At 39.9% G+C, this 20,525-nt stretch overlaps 1 long non-coding RNA gene across 1 annotated transcript; it reads right to left on the reverse strand.

Moving 5' to 3' along the window:
• Positions 1–227: 227 nt before the first annotated feature.
• LOC114047602 lies at positions 228–14,838 on the reverse strand. Its single transcript, XR_003569636.1, has 3 exons — positions 14,758–14,838; positions 846–1,000; positions 228–713 (listed from the first exon to the last, which is right to left on the reverse strand). It is a non-coding gene; the product is annotated as an uncharacterized LOC114047602 (long non-coding RNA).
• Between the last annotated feature and the right edge of the window lie 5,687 nt (positions 14,839–20,525).

Raw genomic sequence — 20,525 nt, forward strand, 5'->3', positions numbered from 1 at the left:
CCAACCAGCCTGCTTCAGGCACCGTCATGGCCATTGAAACAAATTGTTCTCATCCACCCACTCCGTGGGGGGAAGCCTTCACATGCTTGAGGTAGACATCCCCTTAACTCACCAGCGGGTTTGAAGCCTGTTGGTTGCCCTCAGCCTGGTTTAGCCTGTCTGCCAAGATGGTTCGGTGAAGACTAGCACCTCTGGTGTGAGATCATGCCAAGCCCTTTTCAGGGCTGCTCATCCACCTTTGGTGTCTACCTTCATCCCACTCTTACCCGTGGCTCCAAAAAGCTGTAACATAAGCAGTGGCTACACCCCGGTAAAACTATCTCGGCAGAAGGGTTAAACCAAGTTGGCAGGCTTCAACCCCATTGCTGAGTTAGGGGGGATGTCTACCCAAGCATATGATACTTAAATTAAAACTATACAAGATACTTGAAAGAAGTAGCAACACAGCCTTCTTTGTTTGAGGATCCTCTGAGAGTTAATATCAAGCAAAGCGTGAAATGGAGAGATGCACAATCACCGAAGTTGTTTGCCACTGTCATGGAGAAGATTCAAATGGAAGAAGAATTCCCTATGGATGGAGGTCCTCCAGATGCTTTTGTTTTCATGTAACTGTGCTATTTGCATGAAACCACAGAACACTGCTGAGCCTCCTAAGTGAGACCTATGATCATTCAAAGGAATTTGGCCTAGGCTTACATGAGCTGATGCAGAACCTAGAAAACAACACACAAAATGACTGTAAGAGTGGAAATGGAAAGAACAACCACAAAATAATAAAAAATGAATGGTGTAAAGTTACAAAGAACAAGCTTGCCCCCAAAGAAGAGATATGAAAGGATACCTACTTACTCCTACTCCTCTGCAGAGGCAGAAGGTCTATGGTTGTGGCACATTGCATGTAGTTGCAGAATTTTTGATGTTTCCATTGGGTTTACGGATTTTTTTTTCTATTCTTTTTCATTTTCTTTTTAAGAAGTTCTCTGTTATATGGGATGACTTTCTGGGAAAAAAGGGAGAAAGGAAATGGGGAGATTTAGATGACATAAAAATATAAGACATTAATTTTTTTAAAAAAATAATAATAGGGGCACCTAGGTGAAATAGTGGATAGAGCACCAACCCTGAAGTCAGGAGGACCTGAGTTCAAATCTGGCCTCAGACCAAACACTTGACACTTACTAGCTGAGTGACCCTGGGCAAGTAATTTAACCCCAATTGCCTAAAAAAATTAAAAAAAATAATAATAAATAGTTTAGCCTAATTTTCCCCATGGTGGGGGGGGGATTAAAAAAATTAGTATTTTTTTAAATAATAATTTAGCCTAATTTTTCCCCGAGGGAGGGAACCTAAAGGGATGAAGAATGCCTGTTATCCAGACTATGACATGTAGTTGGATGAACAACACAGAGAGCTAGTCCATCAGTTCATCTATCTTTGGGAAGAGACTACAAATGGACAATGCATGAGCCAGGCCCAGAACAGAATGGGATGAGGAAGGCAAGGTAGATTTCCTCTGGGCAATTATATCATTCTTTAAAGGACACCACTTTTCTCTCTAAAACAAGGATGTCTTTTCCAACACTAATATTCTTCACTGTTGTTGCATAACAACAATTTGTGTATCATGCTTCAGAAATTGAAGTTGAAGATTACCCAAAGAGCAATGAAGAGGAATGTGGTGGGTATGAATGAGCTGAAGCATATGGCAAGTGAGCAAATGTGATGAAGGATCAGTATAAAGGATGTTGTCAGAAAAAAATATGACTGAAAAAAAAAGATGGACCAGTCACATAGTGAAAGCAAGGGGAGTAACCATTGGAATACCAATGTGTCCCATGGGTATCCATATTACAACAAGAGAATGAGAAGAAGGCTCCCAGCATGTCTGTGGTGGATTTGGGGGGAGGATTTGGACAAGAGTACCAGAGAATGGGCCCACATGGATACATTACAATCTGCATCTTTGGAAGGAGTGGTCATATCACTGAAACCACAGATTCATTAGCATCTTGGAGTATTCAAAGCGTTTATTTTATATAACTAAAGCATGAAAATTGTTTGAATTGTATGATGACATGATGGTGAAATTCAGAGATAAGATTTGTTCTAATCTCTTTTTTATCCTTACTAGTTGCATATCACAAATATGCAACTAAATTTAAATATAAATTTACTTGCCAAGTTGACATTCCCCACTGGATTTATCAATTAAGCACACCCATATAGTATGTATATGGCCTTCCTTCTGGAACTTAGACTACAGGGAAGAGTGCTCTGGCACTGAAATACCGATGTGATAGTCAGAGAAAAGCCTTGGTAGTAGGTTTCTATTAACCAGTCAATCATTGGCTATCTTAGGGTCTTTATTTAATTTTCTGTGATCAAGATTAGGGTGCTAATGAAGAACAAAGATGATCTCTTGTCTTGGTGGAAGAGAAAGTTCAAAGAAATAAGGAAAATCTGACATGCCATGGCTTTTAGCCTTCCCACTAAGTTTCCAATAAAATTACCACATTTACTGATTATTTCTTCTCCTATGCTACTCAGAGATATAATTAGTTTTTGTTTTTGTTTTTTTAAACAGGAACCAATATGGTTGGGAATATAGGTCAATGCAGTACATCTGTGATAGCACTGAGGCCAGTCCCATCATGAAGGCAATTAGCTAGGAGAGAGCTTAGAAGATTGAGAAGGTAGGGCCTCAAAGAGGGGCATCATAGTGACAGAACCCTGGAGGTAACAGCCCAGGGGCAGTTGTATTCTGTGATGGCAACAATCATCATGAGGAGAAAATGTAGCTCCCTTCCCCCCAGATATTGGTGCCCTAGGTCTAAGTTCTGTTTGCCATGAGCTAGTTTCAGCTCTGATAGTAATGATTATGGGTTGAGTTTTTTATTATATTTTAATAGGTTGAGTTTTATATGTTTTCAAGCTCTCCCATCCTAGTCGTTTAGGATTGGCTAAATATGCAGTCTCCTGGGCCAGTGTCAGAGGAAGACTTTTATTTGAGTTCTGAAATGATGGTACCAGCATAGTTAGACAACTAAGAAGCACAGTCCTAAAACAGAGTGGTCTGGACCTAAAACTAATGAAGCATTAGCTTAGGGGAAAAAAAAACTTTAGTAAAAGTGGAAAATATGACTCAAAGCAATATCCCCCCTGGAATTACTGATTTCCTTATGGTGAAACAGAAAGCAAGGGAATAGCCAGTGAGAAGCTCTAAGATTAGCAAGAATCCCTGTTGACCCAGAGATTGTTTCAATCTGAAAAGCTAGCATCCTCGTCTTCAGCAGAGAGGTATTGCAGAAATTTGATCTAATCCCTATCTGTTGTTCCAGTGGAGGACAAGCCTTTTCCCTCAAATAGGGCAATTTGATCACGTGCCTTGCCTTAGGGCATTCAGGGCAAACCCTGGGAAAAATGTCACAATTGGTTCTGATTAAAAGCAAAACATTTAATAACCCTCCCTAAAGCAGGAGCAGAAGGGAAACCATGGCACGTATAACTGAATTTGGGGCAATGACTTATCTGCCTTGGCCTTCACTCTCCAAAGGACTGATATTTTATTTATTGAAATATAGTGAAGACGAATCAATCATTCTTCTTGGGTTCCCACTATCAGAGCACAAAAAAAAGGGGGGGGGAGTTTGCTTCAGCTTTCACTTGAGTTGAAACATTTCCTGTATTACTCATGGATGTTAAGAATCAACTCTTTCTTTCAGTCTTTCCAAATGCTTCCCTACCCTGCAGGCAATTAGACGTACCTGTCCTGTAACTCTTCTCCCAAATTGTAGTCCAAATTGCAGTCAACTTGCTCCTGATTGGCTAATTTTCAAAGATACCTCCCCTTCCTGAAAGACCACAGAATATGCATTTATCTGTCCTTGGTCAGAAGCTCTTTTCCTTTAAAGATCTTTTCTGTTTCCACGACTTTTACTCTTGTGTAGTTGACTTCCAAATCGATATATTCAGCTTAAATGCTGTTCCTTAAGTGACCAATTTCCACCTACTTGTATGACATCTCTGTTTAGAATCCATTGCCATCCTCAAATTCAACATACATCCAAAGAAACCTAACATTTTCCTTTCTGTTCCTGCCTCCTTCCCAATTTGTCTTCCTCTGTTTCCCAGTCTAGAGAACTTGAAATAATTTTGGATTCTTCAATGAATTAATCGGTCAACCAACAAGCACTTACTAAGCACCATCTGTGTACTAGACACTGTGCTGGGCATGAGGGATACAAAGAAAAAAGTATCTTTGAGGAATTTTCAATCTATTGAACATGCACAAAAATGTACATTCAAAATAGATGCAAAATGATTGCAAGATAATTTTTGGCAGAAGGCACTAATAGCCAGGGTATCAGAAAAGGCTTCACGTGGAAAAAGCTCCTGAGCTGAGCCTTGAAGGAAACTAGAGATTCTAGGAGGAAGAAGTACAAAACATGTATGCAGGACAGTCAGTGCAAAGGTATAGAGAGGAGAGAAGGATTTCCATGTACGGAGAACAGTAAGAAGACCACTTTGGCTAGACTAAAATGTATATTAAAGGGAGTAAGGTGTAATAAAGCTGGAAAAATAAGCTGGGAAGGCCTTTCAATGCTGAACAGAGAGATTTATATTTGATCTTATGGGTACTAGAGAGCCACTTGGGTTTATTGAGTTGGGGAGAGACATAGTTAGACCCATACTTTAAGAAAATAATTTTGGTAGTCGTGTGGAGGATGGATTAGAATGAGGAGAGGCCAGAGGCAGGGAGAACATTTAGGAAGGTGTTAGAATAAATCCAGCAAGGGGTGATGAGAATAGCCAGATACAGTCAAATACATGACTTCATCCTTGGTAGGATTTGGATACAGGGAGAGAAGGGGGTCAGGCTATCCAGATGACTGTACTTTTCCTGCTGCTGCCCTGTAACTCTGAGAAAGAATGAGAACCGACACTCAAGTCTCCACCCCCAGCCTTCTTTCCCAACCAAATTTCCTTGGTCTCTGCTGGGACCCAAGCACTAATTGCTTGTCAATTCCTGACACTATCATTTCTCCCTGGGCCTCACTGAGCTATATTAGGAAAAGCAAAAAGACAAAATTTTTCCAACTTTTATGCATTTAATTGCTCAACCACAGCTTGCATTTCATTCCCTCAGATTTTCAAAGACAAAGCAGAACTATTTATATTGCACTACATGGAACTGAGAGCCTAAGTCCTTCCATCTAATGGGTACCCTGGTATACAGACATAGGGGAAGGGGAAGGATTGGACTCCTTTCTGCATGTGGTTACCTGCACTGAACACATACTTTAGGTTTAGGATAAAAAATATGGTATTATTTCACAGATGCCAAATCCTAATTCCTGGACTTTTTTGTTTTGTTTTTTTGCCAAATGAGATTTTCCTATATAATGAATCACCACTCTCTGCTGAGTATTTGATCTAGCAATTGGACACTGGGACTCTAGACCCAGTTCTGCCACATACAAACTGTGTGATCTAGAGCAAATCAATTCACTCCCCTGGACCTTAATGTTCTCATCTTTAAAATGGGAGGGGTCCTTCCCCAAATCCAATGGAAAAAGCATTAGACATGGAGTTAAGAATGGTAGGTTTGAATCTTATATCCAAACCTTTTTAACTGTGTGATAGAGAGTAAGATAGGCTCTCTGAGTCTGGACTCTTCATCTATAAAATGGAGATACTAAGGCATAACACTGTCCATCTCACTTTGATAGAGTGGATTTTTTTCTGGCTCTATAAAATAATTTTTTGTGGAATTTGACATGACACTGATATATCTATAGATAGATAGATAGATAGATAGATAGATAGATAGATAGAGAGAGAGAGAGAGAGATAGAGAGATGGATATATTTTAAAAGGCAAGAATGCAAATAATGTTAACAGGCAGAGAGACTGATAGCCCTGCCTTCTTTAGCCAGTCTTGTTCCTGATCCTAGCTTCATTTTCATGACACTTTGGGAGAATGTTGGATACCAAGAGAAGCTTGATCTTCTTAGCCCCCCAGATAATAATTCTGGGTTTAGGCGATCAGAATCTCCCAAATGGGCTTGGTAGAGACAAAGTCATAATTAAGGAATTGAAAAGGAGTTAAAAGGAATTTTCTAATCCCAAATCAGAAAGCTGTTTAGGACCAAGAATCTTAAATAGATACCAGCAAATAGGCAGACAAAAGAATGAAAGAATGATGAAAAAGAATTTATTAAACACTTACTATGTGCCAGGCACTGTACTAAGGACTGAGGATACAAACATTTTTGAAGCCCTCAAGAGTTTATATTCTGATAGGGGAGTAATGACTAGAGCAGAGTATTTTATTCTGGGAAGGTATAAAGTGGGGCCCCCACATTAAAGTGGTGGAAGGTAGATGGTAGCAATGATTGAGTCATGAAGCAGAAACATGGTCTAAGGGCTAGATCCTATCACCAATCAACTGAGGTCAGCTCAAGGGCTAGACCTCCAAAAATGATTGGATTAACTTCCTGAGGGACTGGGGTCTAGGTTCTGGAAGACCAGATATTTAGCTCTAGATCTCAAGTTTGATGTGGAATGTCATCATCTAATTAGGGAGGAATAGATCCGCAGATACAAGCAGAGTTTGGTAAGCTAACCTTAGTGGATGGTTGGATGAGGATGTGAAACCAAAACTTAAGAAAAGACTTAGTCTGAGAGTTTGACTGCCTGGCTGGATATGAGGGCTCAAAAGTCTCAGTTAGGCAGTAAGTGAACTGGAGTTCACTGTGACAAGGTGAGGCCTTCTAATCACTGCACTCCAGTGTATAGTAGCAGAAAGTAGTAGTTCATCCTTAAAAGACTAAATGGCTCTGAAGAAACTAAATAACTGAGGCCCAACAGATAATAGCAGAGAATAGTTCAGATTCTCTGAGACCATCTGAGATGCTCAACAGACAAGACTAACAGAGAGTAATGTGATGACATCACTGAAGAACGTTAGTAGCATTGAAGAATTGGAGACGTGACCTGCTCTGGTTATGAAGATACCCTGTTCACACACGTCCTGATGTTTATTCCTTCCATAAGTGTGCCCTGGCCACATAAGCTCTAGGCAGGTACCACTTCATACATGTTCCCTGGTCATATGTATGGTATGTTGAAAAGAGCCCTGGCGCTAGAATCAGAAGACCTGAGTTCAAATTCAACCTCTGACACATACTATTAACATGACTCTGGGCAAGTCACTTCACCCCCTAGGCCTCAGTTTTCTCATCTGTAGAATCAAGAGGTTGGGCTGGATGATGTCTGAGCTCTAGCCCTTCTGGCTCTTCTAGTTCTTATGTGTTCCTATGATCCTATGCATTCTCTGCTTATAAGCTACCCCATGTATGTTCCCTAGTTGCATATAGTCTGCATGTGTGCCCTCCCTCACAGTTGGTACGGTTACCTATGGGAGAGTGTAGCACATATGTCCATGTTTCTCACATCATGTTATAACAGATAGCATGTTCTAGTGGGAGTCAGGATATCTACATACTAATCTTGCCTGTGACACTTCAGTTGTATAATATGGTCACCTAATCTCTCTAAGACTCACTGTTCTCATCTGTAATGTAGGGATAGTAATACCTGTAGTACTGATCTCATAGATTTATTATGGGAATCAAATGAAATAACACATGCAAGGCACTTTGAAAACATTAAAGTACTTTGCAAACATCGGTTATCATCATAATTATCATGATTGCTTGACTGAATGTTTTTGAACTAATGCGTCCTATAGTTGACTTGTAATAGTAAACACATCAGTAGGGGCTCATTGGCTATATTTTTTCTTATGGGTGTCGACCCACAGTAGCAGGGGAGGTGGAACATGTGCTAAGGGCCAAGTACTTCACAAGGAAAAATACACTAAGATTACAGTATCCATTCTTACAATGGCTAAAACATGGAAAGTTATTATATCAATGTGTGCTAGGTCAGTTACACAGTCAAGATTTGAAATTGAGTGTTTACTAGGACTGTCTAACCTTTATAACGTTTTTACCAATCACTCTGCTCTCACAAACCCTACAAGGTAAGTAACACAGGGACACCTAGGTGGCACAGTGCATAAAGTGCCAGGCCTAGAATCAGGAAGACCTGAGTTCAAATATGGCCTCAGACGCTTACTAGCTGTGTGACCCTGGCCAAGTCATTGAACCCTATTTGCCTCAGTTTCCTCATCTGTAAAATGAGCCGGAAAAGGAAATGGGAAACCACTTCAGCATCTTTGTGAAAAAAACCCCATGGACAACATTGGTGTGCTATGGTCCACGGGGTCATGAAGAGCCAGACATGACTGAAAAACAACTAAACAACAAAAAGGTAACACAGGTAACATTACTTCCTCCCCATTGTACAGATGAGGAAACTGAGATTAAGAGAGACGAAGATTTGCTCAAGGTGTCATAGTAAGTAGCAGAGCTAAGATATAAACCCAGATCTGCTCATTCCAAATTCACCACTCTTTTTTCACCAGGCCATACAACACCCATGTAAATTCTCATGGTGACAAGGCACTGGAAGAGTTTTGGAGTTGACAGACCACTGCTGCTCCCTCTCCACCCATAAAAAAGTACAGCTTACTCCACAGGTCACTGGGCAAATGGCCAATAGGCTCCTCTCCACTCCTCTATTTCCCCTGTGATTATCCAGCTGTATTCAGCTGGCCTGGATTGTGCTGACTTCTCAGCAACTCTAAATAGCCATTCGTGATGTTTCCATTTGGTATGCACATATGTTTGTGCCATCATTTATTTACTTAAAATGCTCCCTTCGGTGGGGGTGGCCTCCTCAGATAAATATTTGGTTTGAGGAATGCCTCAGGAGACAGTCATCTCACTTGCTTATGCTTCTCTAACAGCACAACAAACCGTAAAGCATAATACGAGTCTCTTTGCAAGAGAGAAAACTTCAAAAAATCGGCATCTAAATGATGCAAACTCAGGAGGCATTTTCTGTAACATCCCATTCCCCCCAAATTCTGACCAATAAAATACATTAATGGGAAAAAAGAAACCCACAATAAAAAAGACTGTGCTGACCTTTTGATAAAAAGGCCAGTGCTAGAAGAAAGTATGGGAGAACCAATTGAGTGAGGCGAAAGCATGCACCAGCTTGAACTAGCCAGTTGCTTCAGAAGGATTCTCTTTTTCTTCCAGTTACAGAAAAATAAAGTTTTGTCTTAAATGCCTTTTCCCTCCCTAACTTTCCAGAAAGACTCAGATGTACCCTGTGTCAAACATCTGGAGTGTCAGGAAACTTGCAATCATCTGAACTGGTCCATTCAGCAGGGTGTCCCAAAAGTCTTTGTGCAGTTTTAAGATTTTGGGGGGCACCCTGTATTTTTGGCCAGCTCTAATTTATAGACAGTTCTTATGTTGAACTGAAGATTGCCTGCAATGGATGGCCTTTGTTTGGAGCAGAAATGATGGCAGCATCCCATGAGTTCAGGTTCAATTCTAGGGTTAAATGTGGCATTCATAAGTCATCAAATCGTTAACAAAAGGAGATTTACTTTGCTCTAACACAGAAATGATAGCCAGCAAAGATATAAGGTTCCTAGGTCCTCTGGACAACCCTCCCCCTTTTCTCCATAAAGGCAGCTAGAAAGTTAGGCCTGGAACCCGGAAGACTTGAGTTCAAGTCTGTCCTCAGTCACCTACTAGCTCTATGACCCTGGGCAAGTCACTTAACTTCAGTTTGCCTCAGTTTCCTCAACTATTAAAATGAGGATAATAATATCACCTATCTCCCAGGGTTGTTATGAAGATCAAATGAAATATCTTTAAAGCACTTAGCACCAGGTCTAGCATATAGTAGGTGTTTAATAAATGCTTGTTCTCTTTCCTTCCTCTTCCTTATGGAAATACATCTGGAAAGCAAGGCAGGATTTGATGACACAAGTCATCTTTAGACAGCTACCTAGCTGGAAGAGCATTAACTCCATGTAGGTGGGAATTTTTATGCCCTTAGGAGACCAGGCAGTGATATCAAGGGTGGTCCCAGGAACAATTTTGTTGCTTTTTATGGAAAATTAACCTTATCCTGAGGAAAATGGTATGAGAGACCCTGGTCCTATCACAGTCTTGTCTTTGTGTACTTTTATAGCTATTGAATTATGCTTTGAGACACTATATATCTTTCCCTGGTTAATGGGAAAGGAATTTAGTATCAGGTGATTACATAGCAATATAGCTAGAAGCAGAGCTAGAGTGGCTTAGCGGTCAGAGAGCTGGCCTCAGAGTCAGGAAGAACTAGGTTCAAATACTGCTACTGATTTATACTGGCTATGAATCCTAGACAGATCACTGAGTGACCCCAGGCAAGTCTCTGAGACCACAAATCATGGAAGAGTTGCCAGTCTGCACTGATGGAGAAAGCTTCCTGGGGGAGGGGAGTCCCCTTCACAGATGAATTTGCAGGTCTACACCCAAGAGGAAAAATGGATGGAGAATTAGTCACCTGTATGAAGTCAAAATGCTTCCTGTTTGGCCTAGAGTGAGCCTGAGATTATAGAACAGACTAATGACTTCAGTCTAGACAACTCCAGTGAACAAATCCCAAGTTTGTAAAGTGTAGAGAGGACTGACTGTTGCAGTTAAAGATTCCATCAGAGAATCTCAGAATTGGAAGGGGCCCCATTGGCCATCTAGGCTAACCTACACCTGACAGGGAATCTCCTCTATAGCATTACCATTAATCAGCCTTTACTTGAAGAAAACCCTAGTGAAGGAAGCACCATTAAGCCCTAACACGACCCATTTTTCTTTTGTATGTCTCTAACCGGTAGCAGGCCTTTCCTCACGTCAAACCTCAATCTGTCCTACTGAATCTTCCACCCAATGCTACCCAGTTCTACTTTCTGGAACCAAGCAGAACAAGTCAAGTCCTTCTACCATATGCTAGCCTTCTGAATACTTGAACACGGTGATCCCATCCCCTTCAAATCCTCCCTTCTCTAGGCTAACCATTCCCAGTTCCTTCAAATGATTTAAATACAGCATGATCTCAAGGCCTTTAACCATTCTGGTTGCTCTCCTCGATATACTCTCCATTTTATCATTTTCTTTCCTAAAATATGACATCTAGAACTGAACATAATACTCTAGATGTGGTCTGACCAGGGCAAAGCATGTAGTAGAACCAAAACCTTTATAGACTTGGATACTGTGTTTCTTTGAATGTGTAAGATCACATTTGGCTTTAGGCTGCCACATCACACTGTTGGCTCATTGAATTTGCAGTCCACTAAGCCCCTCATATCTTTTTTTCTGGCAAACTGCTGTGTAGTCATGCTTTCCCCATTATGTACTTGTGAAGTTAATTTTCTTCTTCCCATTTATCTGTATTAAATGTCATCCCAACTGTACTCATTCAAACATTATAGCCCGTCAGGTTTGTTTATTTGTTCGTTTCGGATCCTAGCATCATAGCTATCATTACCACCTTTGTGTGATCTACAGAACTGATCATATATGCTCTTTGTGTCTTTGTCCAAGGCACTGATAAAAAATGTTAAAGAGCATAGGCTGAACGCCAATTCCTGGGACGGTGGACTAGATGCCTACTTCCAAGTTAACCTTGGATCATCAATGGCTACTCTTTGTATCTCATCATTTGACTAATCCTAACTATACTGTACGTAAGGTTAACCCACATCTATCCCTACTATTCACAAGAATAGCATGAGAAATTTTGTCAAATGCTTTTGCCAAAATCTAGGTAAGCTAGGTTCCTTGTTCTACAAGTTTAGTTTGTCTGGAGTGACCTGTTCATGATGAAGCCTGTTCTTGATCATTTCCTGCAGCCTAACACGTCTTCATCTTTTTTACTACCGGTCATAATGCAAACTTATATTTAACTTGTAGTCAGCTAACACTCACACACACACACACACGCACGCACACACCCTTCCCCTAGATCTTACATGAAATGCCATCCAACTAAGATTAGACAGGATGACTTCTAAGGGCTCTTCAAACCCTAAGATTTTGATTCCTTCAAGGCTGAATTCAAGACACACCTCTTCCAAGGTACCTGCCCTGTTTACTCTGATTCCCACAGATCTCTCCCTTCCTCGAACTCTTGTTAACCTCATAATCAGCAGGGCCACACCGCTTAGCACTCAAATATTTACTGTCTTGTAATATTCTCTAATCATTACAAGTGTATTAGTGTTTTCTCTCCAGTTGGGGAGAGTTTAAATTCTAGTTAAAAGAGCAGGGATGTGCCTTCTGATTTTCTTGTATCTCTTACCATACCCCCCACACAAGGGAGGGATAGACATATGCTGGTAAATGTTTAACAACTGGACCTCCAAAAAAAATGTACATAGTAATAGCATTACTAGTATTTATATAGCACCTACTCTGTGCCACATACTTCAATTCTCACAACAACAACTTTGAGGTAAGTGGTATTATTATCTCCATTTTATAATTGAGGAAACCAAGGCAAATAGCAGTTGTGATTTGCCCAAGGTCATACAGATCGTAAGTGTCTGAGGCTGGATTTGAACTCAAGTTTTCTCAGGTCCAGTGCTCTATTCACTGTGCCACCAGGTTACCCCCAAGGGCAGGACACACTTTTAAGTTTAATGTGCATTATTTATATTTTCTTCATCACGTTCTTAAGTCTAGACAATCAACAAAGCAGTAAATCAAGCCCTGATTTGTATCATTTACCATCTCTAAGGTGCACATGCTTACCCTGGAAATTTAACAATCTGCTTGCCAGCTGGTTAGAGCTGGCTCCAGTACACCACTTAGTATACAATAAGGTCCCAATTAGTGTGAATAACAAATTCCCTGAAGTGGTCGCTTTATGAAAATTTAAACTGCATATGTCCATTGGGCTGGAACTAATGACCACATTTTATAAAATTATAACTTCAAATAGTGCAAATTTGAATACATATGACCATTTCACAGGCTCAATAAATTATTGACTATTAGTATTAAGCCTCAACTTCTTTACCATTTTCTTGAAGGATATTTTGAAGCAAATAGTGTCTTTCATCATCTCTGAAGCAAATTTGCTTTCTTCATCTTTTTTTTAAGATCTTAAATATGAGATCCCTTCTCCAATTTGGCCAGGCAGTAAAGATTCCCACATGCTCTGGCAGCTCAGAGGTCAGAGGCTGGAATGGCTTGGTGCCAGGAAACACATCTGGTGCTTATTCAAACTACTGCATCCACTTGTTGCCAACCTGTTTTTTTTAGTTTCATTAATGTGGCTTATTGGGTTGCTACAATAATTTGTTATTACGCTGCACAATCATTGTAAAAATCCTAATCCCTGCACAAGAGAGAGGTCATGAGTCAATGGATTAAAGACAGAACCCTGGGAACTGACTTCTTGTCTCCTCTCTGTTATGTAATTAACTACCCACCACCTTGATTTCCTCATCTGTAAAATGGAAATGATTATACTGGCCTTCTTCCTATGGGCTTTACAAGGATTAGTTAATAAATGATTATGAAGAGCTCTCCAAATGTAAAGTCTCCGTTCTGATTGAGATATTTATAAAACAGTGTGGATATGTCCCTTAAGAAGACCAGAGGGCTGCTAAATGCTCTGTTGAGATGTAGGAATGAAATTATCAGTCAAAGATTTGCTTTCAGGACTTCGACTCGTTAAATGAAGGTATGAAACTAAGTTGATAGTTATCATCAAGAGTATAATTCCAAAGTCATATAACTGATGAAAGCTGATACTTTTGTTATTTAAATATTCAGGAATCATCTCTGAAGCCAGAAGTTCTGACTCAAATAATATTCTTTTCAAAGTACTTATTAAGTGCCTGTAGTATGCAAAGCACTATTCTAGGTACTTTATGTGTGTGTGTGTGTTTGTGCATGTGTGTGTGTGTTTGTGCATGTGTGTGTGTGTGTGTATATGTGTGTGTGTGCATGTATGGAAGTGGGGAAGGGGAAGGAAGCAAAGCAATGGATATTGAAGAGAAGGGGAGAGACAAAAATGAAGACCAAAGCCCACACTTTCACAGAGCCAGTTGGAGAGATGACACATGTTCAAAGATGAGGTAGATTGTGAAAAAGCAAGAACAGGTATAGGCAAGAGGTATAAAGTACTACAGTGTAGATTCAAGTGTTGGTAGCCAGGCACCCCTCTCACAAGAGACAGTGAAATGAGCTTAGCTGGCTGAATGCCACTCTTGGGCTTAATCTACGACATATATCAACCTTGCTCAAATTCCCTGCAAGCTCTAGCATAGAATAAGCATATGCCTAGAGACCCACACAAAACCCTAGGAATACACATTCACTGTATGAGCTTCTTCTTGCCTTCTTCAAGAAGTCAGAAGCTCAGGGGCAGCTAGGTGGTGCAGTGGATAGAGCACCGGCCCTTAAGTCAGGAGGACCTGAGGTCAAATCCGGCCTCTGACCACACACTTGACACTTACGAGCTGTGTGACCCTGGGCAAGTCACTTAACCCCAATTGCCTAAAAAACAAACAAACAACAACCAAAAAAAAAGTCAGAAGCTCTGAGCAGATACATGCTATTCTAATTCAAACTGCATATTTCCATTGGGCTGGAACCAATGACCATATGTCACATAATTATAACTTCAAATACAGTAGTGTGAATTGGAATACAAATGATCACTTCATGGGATTCATTATTCCCATTAATCCAGACCTAGCTTTATAAGAAAGATTCAGGAGTAGAAAACCTAAGTGCAATCAATCAAACAATCAACATACATTTATTAAGCACTTACTTTGGTCTAGCCCCCTGCTAAGCACTGACGAGACAAAGAAGGTGAAAATAATCCTGGCCTCCCAGGAGCTCACATTCTCACAGAAGAGACAAGAACTAAACGGGTATAAACACGACACAGATTAAGTAAGCTTAGACAGGTTCCTAATCTTCAATGTCCTAACCTATAAAACGGAAATAGCAATTTCTATAGCATGTATTTCACAGTGATTATCTCAAAATGAGATAAGGTATGTAAGCATTAAAATATTATGTAAATATTAGCTATAATTATTTTAAATACTATTTTATTTTCCCCCAATTATGCATAAAAACAATTTTTAACATTTGTTATTTTTTTTAAAGTTTTGATTTCCAAATTCTATCCCTCCCTGTCTTTCCTTCTCCCTCCCTGAGAGAGTAAGCAATCTGATACAGATTATACATGTGCAATCTTGTAAAGCATTTCCATATTAGTCATCTTGTGGAAGAGAACAAAGAAAGAGAGAGAGAGATGAAAAAAAGAAAGAAAGAAAGAAAGAAGAAAGGAAGAAAGGAAAGAAAAAAGAGAAAGAAAAAAGAAAGAAAGAAAGAAAGAAAGAAAAAGAAAAAGAAAGGAAGGAAGGAAGGAAGAAAGAAAAGAAAGAAAGAAGAAAAAGAAAGGAAGGAAGAAAGAATGTTTTGGTCTGTATTCAGATGCCATCAGTTCTTTCTCTGGAGGTGAATAGCATTTTTCATCATGAGTCCTTTAGGATTGTCTTGGATCATTGTATTGCTGAGAATGTCACCTATAATTATTAAGGAAGGTAGTGAGACTGGATGACCAAGATTAGGAAACCAGTACAATGGGAGATCCATTCCTGTGGTACATTCCCTTGATGGAAGATTTAGAGGATTAATATCAATCAATGAATTGATTAACCAACATTCATTAAATGCCTGTAACATATTGTGCTAGGTAAGGAGTTTTGTGCCCCAGAATTTCAATAGAGATGGAAGTATTGATATTTTGTTTTTTTTGTCTCCAAGAGATATCCTTCCTTACTAATTGAAGGAGTTGAACTCTGGTGGGACAAAGTGATGGCGGCAACCATACACTAATAATTTTATAAACGCCATGGTAATGGGAAGGAGGAAAAAAAAAAGGTAACCAGAGAAGAAACTTAGCAGGGTTGTAGCAAGGTTTTCTTGGGGCAAGAGAGATGTAAGCATATTTATAAACAGAATAGAAGAGGACAATACAGAGGGAAACATTGAGTAATATAGCATAGTAGAAGGACCACTTAACCAGGATTTGGAAGACCTGAGTTCTAATGGGCCTGGAGTTAGAAAGACTGGCCTGGAGTCAGGAAGATCTGAGTTCAAATCTAGCCTCAGACACTTACTAGCTGTGTGACCCTGGGCAAGTCACTTGACCTCACTGTGCCTCAGTTTCCTCAACTGTAAAATGGAGATAATAACAGCATCTACCTTCCAGGATTGTTGTGAGGATCAAATGAGAATAATAATTGTAAAATGCTTAGGAAAGTGCCTGGAACATAGTAGGTACTATATAAATACTTATTCCCTTCCTCCCTCCAAGCCCGGTAAAATTACTAGCTATGCAGCCTTAGGTAAGTAAGTTAACCTCTCTGCACCCCAATCTCCTCATCTGTAAAATGAATGGGTTGGACTATGTGATATTTTAAGTCATTTCTGACTCTAAGAATGATTCTAAGGCACAGAGGATTGTAGATAAAGCAAGATCCCAGAGGAGATGCTAAAGGGTGTGATCAAGGGTAGAGATTGTGGGGCTGGCCTTGGGAAGAAGGAGGCTCAGGAGGGGGGGATTGACACCACCTTTCTGATTGATGTTCTGATGTCTTTCTGATGACAGGATGTTGAATATCCTAGGGCAACAGAAGACTGCTGGCTCTCCGCTGTTAATTAATGTCCCAGGATGTGACTTTTCAAGGTGGGTGTTTTCTACCCTTCCAGAACCAAAGTAAAATGTTGTGGGTTGCATAGGCCAGCAATTCTCTAGGAGATAAATAAATATAATTCCAACTAATTTTTTTAAAAAATATGCTTTCAATTCCCTTTCCCCTCTTATTGAACTGTATCACTAGCATGAGTGTTTTCCCACTTTACAAAACTCTTCAAAAAGTGCTGTGGGAAGCTGCTCTTCATGCCAACAACCCCCAAGTTGCTTGTGAGGTGAGAAGTCTGCCTACTTGAGAAGAGAAAAGCAGCATTTCACACAACCAAATGAAAAGGCACATAGGCATGAAAATCAGTGGAAGTCTGTCAATTTGTTTCATTGTTAAGCACGTTGAACCAGACACTTTGCAAAACTGCAAAGTCCTAACCCAAAACCTTCTTCAGAAAATTGGCATGGTTACTCAGTATTGTCCAAAAGATAGAAACCTCATTCATGGTGTGTTATTGGAGGCAGGAAAACAAATTGACTCACAGAAGATCTTCTTACAACCTCAACTGGCAATATCTGGGAGGAGGAGATGTAAACTGAGCTTTGGGGACAGTCTGGGACTCAAGGATGACTTTATCAAACAGCTGCTGCCTTCTACCCCAGATGCTGCCTTATTTCACAGACGTATGAAATGGCTTCTGTGTATATAGTCTGTTAGGAAGCTTGAGATACCATGAGGAAAGGTGCTTCTGTAAGTGTTGGTGATTCTCAAGGGCAACTAGGGCAGGGCAACTGGAACTTTGCTCCAGGGGAGTGAATTTAGGGGGCACCAATAGCATTTGTACTCCTACAACAGAACTAGTTAGTAAGAATAATTAATAATAAATAAAAATAAGCTACCAGATGGCTTACTGGGGTGAGTTTTTGCTCTGCCTCATTAGGATTGCCTTCTCCCAACCCCCCACACAACTGAGAGCTGACTTCCTGCCAAGTTGTGAAATTTTCCCCAGGCACAAAAATTCCTAGTTATAACTCTGGAAGTTGCTAATTATTATTATACTGTAAGTGCAAGGTCTTAGGGTCTTAAGATAGGGACCTATAATAGCTAGCATTTATAGAGCTCAAGTTTGCAAAGATATTCACATTTATTATGTCATTTAATTCTCACAACAAATCCTATGAAATAGTTACTCTTATTATCTCCACTTTACAGATGCAGAAACTGAGGCTGTTAAGTTAAATGGCTTTGCCTAGGGTTGCACAGTTAGCGTTTGAAGCAGGATTCGTACCCAGTTCTTCCTGACTCCTGGACCAACACCCTAACTGCTACACCATCTAGCTGCCTATATTGTACAAAATAAAATAATACCATAGCATGCAAACGCATTGTTTTCATCTACATCGTTCTTAAGTGTCCATGTTGATTTGCCCTTAGAATCAGCAACCTCACCAGTCCAATAACTGGGTGGTAATTTACATATCTCTATATAGGGCATGAGGAGGCAGTGTGGTTCAGTAGAAAGAGCCCTAGACTTGGAGTGAGAAGACTGGATTTCCAGCACTTAGCACAGTGCCTGGCACATAGTAGGTGCTTAATAAATGTTGATTGGTGAATTTCTAGTATAAGGGGATCTGTCAGCCATGTGACTTTGAATATTACTTCCCTTTTTTGAGACACAGTTTGTTCATCTGTGAAATGACAGGGCTGGCCTAGGTGATCTCTCAGGTTACTTTTAAATTGTATAGTCGGAATATAATGCTTTATCTGAAGATGAAGGGACAAGGACAGAAACCAAACCTGTGATTTCAGCAACCTGTGATTTTCTTGGTGTAGTGAGCTACCAATGAAAAAACTCCTTTTCCTAATGTAGGTCGGCATCTCCACTACAACTTATCATCTTAGAGAATTGCCTGGAGTCCTGAGAGGTGTCATGATTTCTCCAGGGTCACATACCTAGTATGTGCAGAGATAGGACACAAACCCAGGCCATTCTGGCTCTGAGGGCCATGCCTAGTTATATGTATATATATGTCCATATATATCTATACATATATACATATACATATATGTATATGAGTCTTTACCCTGATAAGGCTTGTGTTTTCTGTATCTGAGATTCAGACTACTTGAAAACTGTCATTTGAAGATTCTATCCAAAATAAACGAATCCTTTTATTAAGGGAATTTGTTCTGTGAAGTTTGGATTCAGTCAAAGGGCTGCACAAAGGACCTAGAGGGCCACATGTGGCCTTGAGGCCACAGGTTCCCCACCCCTGTCTGAGGCTGCTTGTCTGTCTACTGAAATCTACCACTCTATTCATTATAGCTACTTTATATTAAATTACAGTAATTATTTCTAGACAAGAAGAAATGGAGTAAATGCATAGAAACAGTTGTCAATGCCATTAGGTTCCAATGGACGAAGAATAAGAGTGGTCACATTCAGAACAAACGTGTGCCATAGCCCAAGCCTAATTACATCGTCTTTACCCAGATAGTGCTTGTGTTTTCTGTATCTGAGACTCAGACTACTTGAATACTGCCATTTGAAGATTCTATTCAAAATAAAACCCAGATTTTTGTTGTTGTTGTTGTTGTTGTTGTTGTTTTTGTGCTTTCTGGTAGGAGTGAGAGGTTGGAAAATGAGAGGAACTTATATTCGTTCTTTCAAGAGCCAGTTTGACTTTTGTGCATTGAGAGGAGGTGCCTTTCTCTGGTAGCATAATGAATCACTGTGCATTAACTTTGTTTACAGCCAAGAGGGGTATAAAGGAACAGATGGCAAGAAAACAGGATTTAAAGAAGGGACAGATGCGTGCCTATTAGGGAGCTCGGGTAAATCTCTTAGATTCCTGTGGCATCACTGCTAACATATGATGAGCAGTCGAGCGGCTCTCTACATTTGGATTGAAGTTCACAATTGCATTTAACTCTGTTTGGATCTTGCCTCTAAGGATAGCAAATTAATCCTATTACAAGCATTGGTAATTGTCTCTCATGGGGAGAAGGTTGTCTGGAGGTTTGTGCATTTGAAATACATTTACAAAAAAAGACTTTCATGATCAGTGAAGAGGATATGGATTTAGACCAAACAATTCCAGAGGACTGATGATGAAGCACGTTACTCACTCCATGACTGAAAGGTGATGGACTGAGGGTGCAGACTGAGACATAAACTTTTTCAATATGGCCAATGGGGGAATTTTTTTTTTTACCATACATATTTGTTACAAACAAGGGTCTGTTTTTCTTTTCCAATGATGGTGATGGGGGAAAAGTGGAAAGGAAAGAAAATAAATTTTTGTTAATTAAAAAATTAAATTTTAAAAAGAATATGCATTTAAATACACATTTGTAGTGAGGCATATGGAGGTTAAATGTCACAACAGAAAAATTTGAGGGAGATTCTGATCTGTATCTGTGATGAGAAGCAGGAGGTTGAATGTCACAACAAAGAAATTTGAGGGGGAGAGGGAGATTCTGATCTGGATTTGTGATGAGAGGCAGCACAGCACACAGTGGATTATAAGCCAGCCCTCGATACAAGAACATTTAGCTTCAAGTCCTGTATCAGATTCCTAATACCTGCATGGCCATGGGTAACCTTACCCTCAAACTCCCTCCCTCACAAGGATATTGTGAGGAAAGTATAATTCTTAAAGATAGAATGTAAGTTTCTTGAGGGCAGAGCCTGTTTCTCTCTCTCTCTCTCTTTCTCTCATTCTTCTCCTTCCTTCTTTTCTTCCCTCCATCCTTCCTTCCTTCTTTCCTTTCTCTCTTCTTTCCTTCCTTTCTTCCTTCCTTCTTTCTCTTTCTTTCTTTCTTTCTTTATGTCTTTCTTTCTTTCTTTCTTTCTTTCTTTCTTTCTTTCTTTCTTTCT

Source organism: Vombatus ursinus, unplaced genomic scaffold (assembly GCF_900497805.2).
Source record: "Vombatus ursinus unplaced genomic scaffold, bare-nosed wombat genome assembly UNPS02014789.1, whole genome shotgun sequence".
Classification (NCBI taxonomy): domain Eukaryota; kingdom Metazoa; phylum Chordata; class Mammalia; order Diprotodontia; family Vombatidae; genus Vombatus; species Vombatus ursinus.